This window comes from Phyllopteryx taeniolatus, chromosome 2, assembly GCF_024500385.1.
Source record: "Phyllopteryx taeniolatus isolate TA_2022b chromosome 2, UOR_Ptae_1.2, whole genome shotgun sequence".
Classification (NCBI taxonomy): Eukaryota; Metazoa; Chordata; class Actinopteri; order Syngnathiformes; family Syngnathidae; genus Phyllopteryx; species Phyllopteryx taeniolatus.
The window spans coordinates 5,794,918-5,807,150 of NC_084503.1; the positions used below are offsets into that span (position 1 = coordinate 5,794,918).

The 12,233-nt window shown below is 44.8% G+C and overlaps 2 protein-coding genes across 13 annotated transcripts in view; one reads left to right on the forward strand and one right to left on the reverse strand.

Annotated features, from left to right (window-relative positions):
• Window positions 1-4,446, reverse strand: part of LOC133469359 (gamma-taxilin-like) — a 51,409-nt gene extending 46,963 nt beyond the window's left edge. Inside the window, exon 1 of the mRNA XM_061756309.1 lies at window positions 4,293-4,446. The gene's annotated coding sequence lies outside the window, so the exon portion shown is untranslated. The remainder of the gene's footprint in view (window positions 1-4,292) is intronic.
• Window positions 4,447-8,107: 3,661 nt separating this feature from the next.
• Window positions 8,108-12,233, forward strand: part of ccdc102a (coiled-coil domain containing 102A) — a 91,531-nt gene continuing 87,405 nt past the window's right edge. For all 12 annotated transcript variants that reach the window (XR_009785692.1, XR_009785693.1, XR_009785698.1 and 9 more), the window contains exon 1: window positions 8,108-8,235. The gene's annotated coding sequence lies outside the window, so the exon portion shown is untranslated. The remainder of the gene's footprint in view (window positions 8,236-12,233) is intronic.

Below are 12,233 nucleotides of genomic sequence, written 5' to 3' on the forward strand. Positions count from 1 at the left end.
TGATCGGTCTGATCGGTATTGGCCGATAATTAGCATTTTATGCTGATCGGCTAAGCGGCTTAGTCATAATTTGCCGATCCGACCAATGCCGTGATTGATCGGCTCCGCAAAAGACATTTCCTCCACGTCGCCATCGTGTACACTATATTTTAATCTGAAACGTGTTTTGTGGACTTGGAGAAGGCGTTCGACCGTGTCCCTCGGGGAGTCCTGTGGGGGGTGCTCCGTGAGTATGGGGTACCAAACCCCCTGATACGGGCTGTTCGGTCCCTGTACGACCGGAGTTGGAGTTTGGTCCGCATATCCGGCAGTAAGTCGGACTCGTTCCCGGTGAGGGTTGGACTCCGCCAAGGCTGCCCTTTGTCACAGATTCTGTTCATAACTTCTATGGACAGATGCACCATGGAAGAAGCGTACACACCTAAAGTGTATTCGCTTGTACGGCCGACAGCTGTAAACTGTAGTACATAACAGACGCCTGCTCATTTTTCAGCAGGACTGCCGGGTGCCCACAAATCGCAATCATTTTATCAGCCATTGTTTGAGGACGGTGTGAGTGCCATCCATCCATCCATTTTCTATCGCTTATCCGAGGTCGGGTCGCGGGGGCTGTTGCTTTAGCAGGAACGCCCAGACTTCCTTCTCCCCAGCCACTTCATTCAGCTCTTCCGGGGGGATCCCGAGGCGTTCCCAGGACAGCCGAAAGACGTAGTCTCTCCAGTGTGTCCTGGTTCGTCCCCGGGGTCTCCTCCCGGTGGGACGTGCCCGGAACACCTCACCAGGGAGGCATCCGAATCAGATGCCCCAGCCACCTCATCTGGCTCCTCTCAATATGGAGGAGCAAGGGCTCTACTCTGAGCCCCTCCCGGATAACCGAGCTTCTCACCCTATCTCTAAGGGAGAGCCCAGACACCCTGCGGAGGAAACTCATTTCAGCCGCTTGTATCCGGGATCTTGTTCTTTCGGTCACGACCCACAGCTCGTGACCATAGGTGAGGGTAGGAACATAGATCAACCGGTAAATTGAGAGCTTGCTCCTTCTTTACCACAACGGACCAATACACATTCTGCATCACTACAGACGCTGCACCGATCTGCCTGTCGATCTCCCGTTCCATTCTTCCCTCACTCGTGAACAAGAAGATACTTGAACTCCTCCACTTGGGGCAGGAACTCATCCCGACCTGGAGAGGGCACGCGACCCTTTTCCGACTGAGGACCATGGTCTCAGATTTGGAGGTGCTGATTCTCATCCCAGCCGCTTAACACTCTGCGAACTGCTCCAGTAAGAGTTGGAGATCACGCCTTGATGAAGCCAACAGAACCACAAAAAGCAAAAAGCAGAGATGCAATACTGAAGCCACCAAACCGGACCACCTATACAGCTCGGCTGCGCCGAGAAATTCTGTCCATAAAAGTTATGAACAGAATCGGTGACAAAGGGCAGCCTTGGCGGAGTCCAACTCTCACTTACTGCCGGATATGCGGACCAAACTCCGGTCGTACAGCCTGTGTCAGGGGGTTCGGTACCCCATTCTCCCGAAGCACCCCCCACAGGACCCCCCAAGGGACACGGTCGAACGCCTTCTCCCAAGTCCACAAAACCCATGTAGACTGGTTCGGCGAACTCCCATGCACCCTCAAGGTTCCTGCCGAGAGTGTAGAGCTGGTCCACTTTTCCACAGCCGTGACGAAAACCACACTGCTCCTCCTGGATCTGAGATTCGACTTCCGTCCCTCCTCTCCAGCACCCCTGACTAGACCTTACCAGGGAGGCTGAGGAGTGTGATCCCCCCGTAGTTGGAACACACCCACCGGTCCCCCTTCTTAAAAAGGGGAACAACCACCACCCCAGTCTGCCAATCCAGAGGCACTGTCCCCGATGTCCACTTGACCTTGCAGAGGCGTGTCAACCAGGACAGCCCCACAACATCCAGAGCCTTGAGGAACTCCGGGCGAATCTCATCCACCACCGGGACCTCAACTCCATAGATAGGAGAGCCCGCCTCAGAGAACCCAGACTCTGCATCCTCATGGGAAGGCGTGTCGGTGGAATTGAGGAGGTCTTCGAAGTATTCTCCCCACCGACTCACACCGTCCCGATTCGAGGTCAGCACCGTCCCATCCCCACTATACACAGTGTTGATGGTGCACTGCTTCCCCCTCCTGAGACGCCGGATGGTGGACCAGAATTTCCTCGAAGCCGTCTGTAAGTTTTCCTCCATGGCCTCACCGAACTCCTCCCATTCCCGTGTTTTTGCTTCAGCGACCACCAAGCTGCATTCCGCTTGGACAGCCGGTACCCATCAGCTGCCTCAGGAGTCCCAGGCACCGATCACCTTACGGCCACAGCTCCGGTCGGCCGCCTCAGCAATGTAGGCGCGGAACATGGTCCACTTGGACTCGATGTCCCCCGCCTCCCCCGGAACATGAGCAAAGCTCTGCCGGAGGTGGGAGTTGAAACTCCTTCTGACAGGGGATTCTGCCAGGCGGATTCTGCCAGGCATTCCCAGCAGACCCTCACAATACGTTTGCCATGTCGGACCGGCATCTTCCCCTACCATCGTAGCCAACTCACCACCAGGTGGAGATCAGTTGACAGCTCCGCCCCTCTCTTCACCCTAATGTCCAAGACATGCGGCCGCAAGTCCGATGACACGACCACAAAGTTGATCATCAAACTGCGACCGAGGGTTTCCTGGTGCCAAGTGTACGTGTGGACACCCTTATGCTTGAACATGGTGTTCGTTACGGACAATCCGTGATGAGCACAGAAGTCCCATAACAGAACGCCGCTCAGGGTTCTGATTGGGGGGCCGTGGAATAGAGTCCAACCCCTCTCAAGAGGACTAGTACCAGAGCCCAAGCTGTGTGTGGCGGAGAGTCCGACTATATCTAGTTGGAACTTCTCGACCTCGCACACCAGCTTGGGCTCCTTCCCTGCCAGAGAGGTGACATTCCATATCCCTCGAGCCAGTTTCTGTAGCCGGGGATCGGATCCCCAAGGTCCCCGCTTTCGGCTACCGCCCAGCTCGCACTGCACCCGATCCCTATGGCCCCTCCCGCAGGTGGTGAGCCCATGGGAAGGGGGACCCAGGTTACCCTTTCGAGCTGTGCCCATGGGTGCAGGCCCGGCCACCAGGCGCTCGCCTTCGAGCCCCACCTTCAGGTGTGAGTGATACAGCGTATTCTCTCCACCAATTGGCTGACATGATGCAGCATCACAGGAATTTAAGTTGAGTTGGGCAGGTACTTGGATACAGCATTAATCGTCAACCTACATCACAATGACAGTTGAGCAAGCGGTTTGTGGTTCAAAGGCTATTGCATTCAATTGACAAACTTAAACCAGGTCACAGACTCATTTTGACCTTGGTTTTGCACAAAACAGTAGAAAAATATGGATTTTAATGGAAGGGGACCTATAATGTATCTCTATTTTTTTTCATCAATGTAATGTTTAATTGTGGAGGGGGGCATGACGTAGGTATATTTGGAGGAAGCAACTAATCAGGCCGCTTTCCCAGTCCTAAGGTTATGAATGCGACATTAACAAAGTTCAGAACTTTTTCTAACTTGATACATCAATCTGCCAACCACATAAAGATCTGTCATAGAAATACAGTATTATAGCAGGGTAGTTTAGTACGGTAGTTTATTTTAACGAGGTAGAACAAATGACTTATTTTGTAGCTAAAAATGTAACCTACAGGTTGACGAGGCTTTATCTACGACTGCTCCAGATAATACAGCGTCCTTATGGATTTCCCAAGGCTTTAAATACTTAATCCTGTTATTACATTACAGAATTACATTTTTAGAATTTTAAATTCTCAGTTTAAATACTTAATACAGTTCTACAATGTGCTTAGGCAGATCAACGGGACCTTCCATTTTTAGTTACTTACACTGTACACTGAATCTGGTGTGACGGTGTCTTCACACACGAAAAATGTCGCGTCAAACTCGAAGTCTTATTAGCGTGACGAACATACGGTTAATCGCTCGCATTCTGGCGCGGCATTAACATTTTACTTGGCGACACCGAACTGGTTAATTCACAGATCTCATCTTAAATCGATGTTCACCTTTTAGCTGCCGTGAGTTAGCTATTGCTCGCTTTCCTTTGCTAACAGCTAACACCCGAAGTGGATTTCGGTAAATATTGCATGTGGAACGGTCACTGCACGAGCAATGAATTCTGACTCGAAGTGGCAGATAAAACGGCGTTAACTTTAAAGATGTTTCAAATGTAAATAAGCAAACTTTAATCCAATATCTGGAGTATTTACCTGTCTCAATGTGATGATGCGGCGTTACTGTTATCAAGCTAGCTGTGAAACGAAACAAACAAGTACTGCGTCCGGTTAGAGGTTTTTCACAATAATGTCAAGTACGACCACAATTATGACTGGTTTTACTCAGCAACGCTTTTATATAGGACTTCTTCACTCTTTTGAATACATTTAATTATTATTAGTAGTAGTTTGTAACCAAATAGTAAAACAGGGTTGGTGTTATTAACCTTAACCTTGTTAACTATTATCTGTCGTTGTTCAGAAACAACGGGCCGCGACCGTACGCCACTACGACAAGGTGGGTAAATCCACCATGCTCCATTATAAACCTGAGTTCTGAAATGACTGCCCATGAACTCGAAAACTGCCAATATTTGGGTCCAGATCAGCTGATCTGAATTAGTTCTATCAAATCTGAGTACGCTCACAAAAGATATGAAGAGAAAACATTTCAGCTGTAGTAGCCCGGCTAAACTACATGTCTATTTGGCGGCCATGTTGGTAGGGGCGACTTTCCCAACAAAGGCAATGCATAGACGTTGAAATTAAGTCGTAACTTGCTCATTTCTCAACCGATTTTCATGAGGTTTACCTTTTATCAACGCAAAAGTGTGCTCTATCCATGTGGCACATTAAAAAAAAAAAAGCACACGCACGGTAAGATAAGAATGTACTTAATAAATTCACAGGTTCGCATAGTGTTGGTATGTTGTGTAAAATGTTGTGTAAATGTTGTCATGAAGTTAAAGCACAGCTAAATTTAGTCCACAATTAAATAATTCCGACAGTGACTTAGTTTATTGTGGGAGGGGGCTTCGCTTGACTGGTACCGAACTTGATGTTGATTTGTCAAAGAGGGCTTTCTTGGATTTGGCAGCATCCAGTCTACCCTTTCTTGGGTGAGTGTTTTAGAACAAGAGGACTCTCATAATCCGTGTCGGTACCTCATTCCATGCATTGGGAATGCTTCACTTGAAAGTGAAAAAAATATTAGTTTAGAGAATGAAACAACACCAAATTAGTATTAATACAGTATATACAGTAATATATCATTCAAATGTGTAATAATTTAATTGTAACCTTGACAGCCTAAATTGCTACATATAGAAAGTCATCCATCCATCCATCCATTTTCTGAGCCGCTTCTCCTCACGAGGGTCGCGGGCGTGCTGGAGCCTATCCCAGCTGTCATCGGGCAAGAGGCGGGGTACACCCTGAACCGGTGGCCAGCCAATCGCAGGGCACATAGAAACAAACAACCATTCTCACTCACAGTCACACCTACGGGCAATTTAGAGTTGTCAATTCACCTTCCATGCGTGTTTTTGGGATGTGGGAGGAAACCGGAGTGCCTGGAGAAAACCCACGCAGGCACGGGGAGAACATGCAAACTCCACAGAGGCGGGGCCGGGGATTGAACCCCGGTCCTCAGAACTGTGAGGCAGACACTCTAACCGGTCGCCCACCGTGCCTAGAAAGTCATCTATCTAAAGAAATTGACTAACCTTTCATAAATTTGAAGCAAAATGTCGCTTCATTGTTTGGCAGTGTAAATTAAGTGAATTGTCAATTTCACAACCAAACTAAACCATAAAACATCCATCCAATTTCTGAGCCGCTTCCCCTCACGCGGGTCATCGGGCAGGAGGCGGGGTACACCCTGAACCGGTTGACCATAAAACATGGTTAACCTAAAATAATATATACTGGATAAAATAAGTTAGAGATATTGGAATTTTTGGGGGAATATTTTATCAGTATGTTAATGAATAAATAGATCATTATATATATCCTTTCAAAATTTACATACAGTATATCCCCAACTAATTTTGTCCAGTATATTAAAAGGACAATGCTGAAATGTAGCAACACATAAGATGTTAGTGTCTTACAATGTATTAAATTAACAAAAGAATTATGATTACAAGCCCAATTTCAATGAAGTTGGGACGTTGTGTTCAACATAAATCAAAACAGAATGCAATGATTTGCAAATCATGTTCGACCTATATTTCATTGAATACACTACAAAGACAAGATCTTTAATGTTCAAACTGATCAACCTTATTGTTTATAGCAAATAATCATTAACTTGGAATTTTATGGGTGCAACACTTTCCAAAAAAGCTGGGACAGCTGAGAAAGTTGAGGAATGCTCATCCAACACCTGTTCGGAACATCCCACAGGTGAACGGGCGAATTGGGAACAGGTGGGGGCCGTGATTGCTTCCCTGAATTGCTCAGTCATTCACAAGCAAAGATGGGGCGAGGCTCACCTCTTTGTGAACAAGTGCGGGAGAAAATGGTCGAACAGTTGAAGGACAATGTTCCTCAACGTACAATTGCAAGGAATTGAGGGATTTTTCGTCATCTACGGTCCATAATATCATCAAAAGGTTCCGAGAATCTGGAGAAATCACCGCATGGAAGCGGCAGGGCCGAAAACCAACATGGAATGCCCGTGACCTTCGATCCCTCAGGTGGCACTGCATCAAAAACCGACATCACATGGGCTCAGGAACACTTCAGAAAACCAATGTCATTAAGTACAGTTGGGCACTACATCCGTAAGTGCAACTTGAAACTCTCCTATGCAAAGCAAAAGCCGTTTATCAGACTACATCTCTGGAGCTCAGCCGCAGTGATCTTTGGGTTGTTCTTTACCTCTCTCACCAAGGCTCTTCTCCCCCTGATTGACGGCCAGCTCAAGGAAAGGTTCTGGTCGTCCCAAACGTCTTCCATTTAAGGATTATGGAGGTCACTGTGCTCTTAGGAACCTAAGTGCAGCAGAATCTTTTTGTAACCTTGGCCACAAATCTGTCTCTGAGCTCTTCAGGCAGTTCCTTTGACCTCATGACCAAATCTGCAAAAATTTCAACAATTCCGTTCTTTTTCTGTGTACATTAATGAGGAAAACATTGAATTTAAAAGATTTTAGCAAACGGCTACAATATAAAAAAAAGAGTGAAAAATTTAAGGGGGTCTGAATACTTTCCGTACCCACTGTGTGTGTGTGTGTGTGTGTATATATATATATCCATCCATTTTCTGAGCCGCTTCTCCTCACGAGGGTCGCGGGCGTGCTGGAGCCTATCCCAGCTGTCATCGGGCAGGAGGCGGGGTACACCCTCAACTGGTTGCCAGCCAATCGCAGGGCACATAGAAACAAACAACTATGCAATTTAGAGTCTCGAATTAATGCATGTTATTTGGGATGTGGGAAACTTGTGTGTGTGTGTGTGTGTGTGTGTATATATATATATATATATATATATATATATGTATATATATATATATATACAGCTTACCACCACCAGGGTGTGACTGTGGAGTTCATGAATAATGCATGAAATTGTAAAGTGTCTTTGATGCCTGGAAAAGCGCTATGTAAGTGAAATGCATTCTTCTTCTTATTAATTATTATTATTATTATTATTATTATTATACCTATAGTAAAGTACTTGCTCATGACATCCCCTTCCAACATGCGGGATTTTGAACCGCGCAATAGGAACTACAGCTCATGCTATAATTTAGAATTGTCTCTGCTTTCTTGTGAAACTGCAGGATAACCGCATTTAAGTATATATTTATTCTCCCGGTGTAAAAGCGTTTCAACTTGGACGTCGCTGCTGAACCAACCAATCGGTTTCTCGCAATATTTTTAGAGAAGATTCCAATTGGCTTAGTGCAAACAGTGTTGCCATCTGATTGGTTGAAACGTTGAGCAAACCATTATAAACCCGCCCCTTTCTCTTGGACTGGTGACGACTTTTTTTTTTTTTTTTTTTTTTTTTTTTTAAACCAAATGTGAGTCTGAGACGAAAAAAATAGTTGTAGGAAAACGAACACCGGACGAAATCTTTGGCAACTGTAAGAGGAAATCCCTGCTATTTGACCCGAATCGAATACACATCCCAAGAAGAAAGACTGTTCGGTACGTTCCACAGTGTATTATTTGTTATGATCGTTCTTCATAGTTTGCATGGATCCGCCGCTTCCAGACGCACTGGTGTCAAATGACCAAAAGTATCATAGGACCCTACCCTTTTTCTGGGGTTGTACACTTGCCCTTTCGCTTGTCAAAAGAATAGGGCGAGCGTTTTGCATGACCAAGCGACAAGGAGTGTCTTTCTTTGAATGTGGAGGGCGCACTTTGCTATTGTGACGAGGCTGGTCTCCCGGTGTTAGGCGTTTTGATATACGACACGCGTGTGGGAAAGAAATGGGTTGACCAACAAACAAACAAACAAACAAAAAGGTCAATAAGCTCCCAAAAGCAGACGCGACCTCAAATGGGGCAAACGCCCACGTTACCCAGAGGACACCTCGTCCATGACAATTTATTCGATTGAAGAAACTTTCAACGTCGACATGAAACAAACAAACAAAAAACCTTCCAACGATGTATTTCAAATAGTCGTATTATTGCTATTTAGAAATGTTGCATTAGACATGCATCGTATATGTAGCCCTAGTTGAAAAAGTAAGGTGTTGCATTAGCAATGTGTATTGATTGTCAGTATATTCAAGCATAAGTTCATACAATGTCAACAGGGGGACATTTTAGTCATACTAGAACTGGTTAAAGCATCTTATGTTGTACAAAATAAAGTAAGGTCTAAATGTATAAATGTACACTGAATAACAATAAAGTCACATGGGATAGTCTGGTGAACAGAAGCAGGTTTTAAAAATAGCCAAGCTCTAAAATATGTGAAATGATTTCAAATGTTGTCTGACATGATTCATGTATTGTCTTCCTTCTGAGGCTCGCGGTTGGACTGTATTGTACTTCAGACACAAATTGGGTTCAAAGTGCAATGGCACGTGCGACTTGACAAGCGAGAATAGCACAGGATTGAATGTTTTCGGGAGCTGATGCCAATGCGTCACCTCTCATTCGTTGGGCAAAGTGGCCGCTTTAAAAAGGCTTTGACTGGAGTTTGGCCCCTTTCCTCTACTGCTCATCACTAGTTTGACTTTCTTGTCACTTTTCAGTCACGTCACCACTGTTAGGCTTATTGCATCTTCAACTCAGTTGGCTTTATTAGTCTTGAATATTGACCTCAACAACCCCCCCCACACACACACTTGTATGTGGATTGTACACACATACAGATGCTCTGTAAACTGAAGTGTAAATTGTTCTGCGGTTGCCATGGTAACAACGACTTTCTGACAGCGGAGGAAGATGACCAATGTGTCCCTTGTGCTCAGTCCTTATTAGTTTTTGGTTGAAAAACAGTCTTGCGTAAAGTCTTTTTTTCCTGTTTTTAACATTCTTTTTTTTGGAGCATTTTCAAAGCGGTTTAGGATATCTGCTGTGGTATGTTGAACAAGACTGAAAGATCAGTAACGGAACTGCTTGTGGTCTTACTTTGAGGTACCACTAGATCATTTACTGATGAGTTTGCGGAGGGGCCTCCAACATCGGCGTGGCCAAGGTGGAGGGCCAAAAAACACCATAGACAGTCACAAAGAGCCACAAAACAAATGGAGGCCCGAACTACCGCAGTAAAAGCTGCACTTATAAAAGCAACGTGACAAGTGGCCGCCATCTTAGTGGAATTTTCTACAAAAAAAACATGGACTGAGCACTTCAAACGTCTCTAAAAGCCTGCATAACACATATATTCACGAAAAAAGAATTGAAGATTAAAGTATGACTGATTCGACTACCCACACTTCTCCTTTCACAGATAGTGTTCAATTTGCGCTATTTAAGTCAAGTTTTTGGGGGTCAGTGACACAGTTAAAAATGTCGCAGTCATTTTTAGGGGTCACGTTAGAGAACACTTTGGAATTTTGGCCCTTACGAGCTTAATGGTGGATATTTTTTAGGGAGCTCCCGCAACAACTTTTTCACTGACAAAATGATAGCTTGAGTATTGGCCGATCAGAACCCGAGCGGTGTTCTGTTATTGGACTTCTGTACTCATCACGGATTCTCCATAACGAACACCATGTTCAAGCATAAGGGTGTCCACACGTGCACTTGGGACCAGGACACCCAAGGTCGCAGTTCGATGATCGACTTTGTGGTCGTGTCATCGGACTTGTGTGTGTGTGTGTCCTGTTTTTGCCGAACAGGACACACGCAGACCGAACTGGATACATGCGAACCGAACTGAAACAGTCAAACCGAACCTTTTTTTCCATGGCTTTCAAAAACCGTTGCATCAGTGACACAACACCTCAACTGAATTGTAGTCATCTGGAGACACTACTAGATATAACTGCGTGTCATCTGCATAGCTATGATAGTCAAAATTAAAGTTCTGAAGAATTTGACCCAAGGGTAGCATATACCGGCTGAACAGGAGCGCTCCAAGAACTGCCCCTTGAGGGACCCCATAGGTCATTCAGTTCAGTTCAGTTTATTTTTGAAAGGGGACAATGCAATTTCATAAAACACATGAAGTACACATGGTTAAAAAAGCCAGAATTAGCCAGAAGGCTAGTTTTCATCTGTAGTCCCCTGGCCATGATGTAAAAAAGCAGTAAAATACATCTACAAGACATTATAATACAGGATACATAATCAAACTATACTATTAAGAGAGAATAAAACCATAATTTTTTTGATCATAACAAAAAGACAACATAACATACTTGTCTTTTAGTGTTGGCAGCTATAGGTGTTAACTAGCCACATTTTCAGTTTTTTTGTGAAGGCCTTGTATGTTGTAAGCAGTTTAACCTCCTTAGGTACTGAGTTCCACTCACCAGCGCTCCTCACTGACCAGGCTGACTTACTGAAAGTGCTCCTGCGCAGAGGAATGAGACAGTCACCTCTGACAGAGCCTCGAGTGACACGCTCAGAGCTGTTTCTTTGGCTGATGAACTCAGCCAGAGGAGCTGGGGCCAGATCATGCAGTACTTTATAAATCAAATTTAAATCTGCAAATATGTGAAGACGGTCCCAGTTTAAAAGACTGTATTTTTTTAAAATTGCACAGTGATGATAGTGCCTTGGTTTTTTATCCATCACTTTAATTACTTGTTTGTACAGAACTTCCAATGGTTTTTTTGCATTCTGACCAGCCTGGGACCAACTGGTTATGCAATAGTTAAAGTGACTAAGAATCATCGAATGCAGGTAAATTTTTGCAGCTTCAGTTGACATTTCATTCCGAATTGCACGAAAATTTGCGAGGTTTAATTTGATATTTTTACACAATTTGTCAATATGGGCTTTAAAGGAAAGCTGTGAATCAATTATTAACCCAAGATATTTGTATTGGCTGACAATTTGCATTTTTTCTCCATTAACAAGTATGTCGGGGTCAGGTGATACTCTATTTGTTTTAGTGAGATACATGCCTACAGTTTTAGAAACGTTTAGCTGTAGACAGCACTCCTGCAACCAAGTTGTGACACAGGACATTGTATTAGTGAGTTTAGCAGCAACAGTATCTTTGGAGCGACCATGAACAAAGAAAACTGTGTCGTCTGCATACATTACGCACTCTGCTTCAGAGCAAACAGTGGGCAAATCGTTGATATAAAGACTAAATAAAAGGGGGCCCAATATTGATCCCTGAGGGACTCCAGAGGTTAGCCTAAGAGACTCTGATCTGCAGTTGTTAACTGATACAGATTGTGTTCGGTCATGCAGATATGATTCAATCCAGCTCACAGCTTTGCGAGAGAAGTTCAATTTTGAGAGCTTGGTAAGAAGAACAGAGTGATTTACTGTATCAAAAGCTTTCCTGAGGTCCAAGAACACCGCCCCTACAACTCCACCCTTGTCGAGAGAAGATTTTATTTTCTCAATGAAGAGGCATGTAGCCATTTCAGTGGAATGCTTGGATCTGAAACCAAACTGCATGGCGTGGAGAGAGGGGGAGCTGCTGATTAAATAATGGACAATCTGCTCTGACACCCATTTTTCCGCAACTTTGGAAATGGCCGGAAGAATGCTTATAGGTC